Source organism: Ursus maritimus, unplaced genomic scaffold (assembly GCF_017311325.1).
Source record: "Ursus maritimus isolate PB19 unplaced genomic scaffold, ASM1731132v1 scaffold_5, whole genome shotgun sequence".
In the NCBI taxonomy this organism is placed as follows: Eukaryota; Metazoa; Chordata; class Mammalia; order Carnivora; family Ursidae; genus Ursus; species Ursus maritimus.
In genome coordinates, this window is record NW_024426663.1 from 86,281,379 (window position 1) to 86,283,315 (window position 1,937).

The 1,937-nt window shown below is 34.7% G+C and overlaps 1 pseudogene; it reads left to right on the top strand.

The window, feature by feature from the left end:
- The first annotated feature begins 505 nt into the window (after positions 1-505).
- On the top strand, positions 506-1,451 carry LOC103680609 (annotated as a pseudogene).
- The last annotated feature ends 486 nt before the right edge of the window (positions 1,452-1,937 follow it).

The window sequence follows — 1,937 nt, forward strand, 5'->3', positions numbered from 1 at the left end:
CTTGTGTTCCCTCTCTCGCTGGCTGTCTCTATTTCTGTTAAATAAATAAATAAATAATAAAATCTTAAAAAAAAAACAAACTTGAAACAGTAATAAAAACAAATATACCAAGAACACAGTTCACATTGAACTAAAGCAAATTTCTGAGACTAGGTAAACAAATTACTCTATTTTATCCCAAATTTCCCCATATTATAACCTATTCCATCAAAGTAAAATGAATATATGAGGTAGTATTTATCTATTTCATGCACAATTATGAAATATATGAGGTAGTATTTGTCTATTTTATGAATACATTTTAGGCTATCACATGAAAAATTATTCTAATCTGCTTTAATGACTATCTTAATGTAACTGTTTTTACATCCTTTGAGAAATTATACTTTGCAAGATATGCTCTACCCAAGAAACAACTTCACAATCAGTGAATAACAGAACCCACACAAAGGGACAGATTCTGAAGATTCAAGAAAATTTTTCTTATGTTTCAAAAAAAATTGCCATGCCTGAGATATTAATGAATGTGACCTCAATAACAAGATTCTTGCTCGTGGGATTCCCTGATGATCAGGTGCTGCAGAGACTTTAAGCTGCATTCTTCTCCCTGGTTTACCTGGCAGCATTGGTGGGAAACCTCGTCATTATCACTCTCACCACCATTGACCACCTTCTCCAAACCCCCATGTACTTCCTCCTGAAAAATCTGTCTTTGATTGATATCTGTTACATCTCTGTCACTGTTCCCAAATCCGCCATGAACACTGACCAATAGGCATTCCATCTCCTTCATGGGATGTGCCTCACAGGTTTTCCTTGTTGTTTTCTTTGCCAGCACAGAGTTTGCCCTCCTTCTGGTGATGTCCTATGACCGCTATGCTGCCATCTGCTGTCCTCTGCACTATGAGGCCATCATGAATAGGGGTTCCTGTGTGTAGATGGTGACAGCATCATGGTTCAGTGGGTGTGTCTATGGATCCATTCATGTTGCAGGTACATTCTCTGTCCGTTTCTGCGGTTCCAGCGTACTGCATCAGTTTTTCTGTGACATTCCATCATTGCTCACACTGGCTTGTTCTGGGGAGCAAATTCTAGAATATGTGTTTATTATTGCTAGTTTTTGTTTTGCTTTTGTATGTTTTAGTTTCATGGTTGCTTCCTATGTTTATATTGTGTCCACTGTTCTAAGAATTTCTTCTTCACAAGGCAGGTTTAAAACCTTCTCCACCCGCATGCCGCATCTAACTGTGGTAACCTCGTTCCTCTCTTCTGGATATATTGCATATTTAGGTTTGAACTCAAAATCCCCACTATCGCTGTACCTTTTTATGACTGTGTTATATTCTCTGTTACCTCCCAGCCTGAATCCTATCATTTACAGCTTGAGAAATAGGGACATGAAAGCGGCTCTTGGAAAAATTTTTGGTGAAAAAATGACACCAAATATATAAATATTCAAAATATCAGTGACTCTGATACACAATAATATGTATCAAATTATTGGTTTATACAATTAAGTTGATAATCACAAATAAAAATACTTTTAAATATAATTACTAATAATTGCAAATTATTTGGTTTGTAAAATTGTTGGTATTAGATACCTATTGTATCATTGTTGCTGCTACATAGGATGCTTTATTTATGAGGTTAGATGGGCTTGAACGTCAGTGGAGTGTCTTGAAAATTTCCACTTCAGTGGAAATGTTCCAATAATTATTTTCACAGCAATAGACCACTGGTATAAAGTAATATTTTTTTTTCATTTCTAATCAGCACTGGTTTAATTCTCACTTGAAAAGGTTTTAGAATGTTTTCAAATTTTACATTGTTATTATAATTCCAGAATGTGATTTGTTTTTTTCTTTACTCTTCCACTAGTTTTTAAAAATGAATAATTGATTCCAAATTTGTTATTTCTTTTCTTTTCTTCTTTC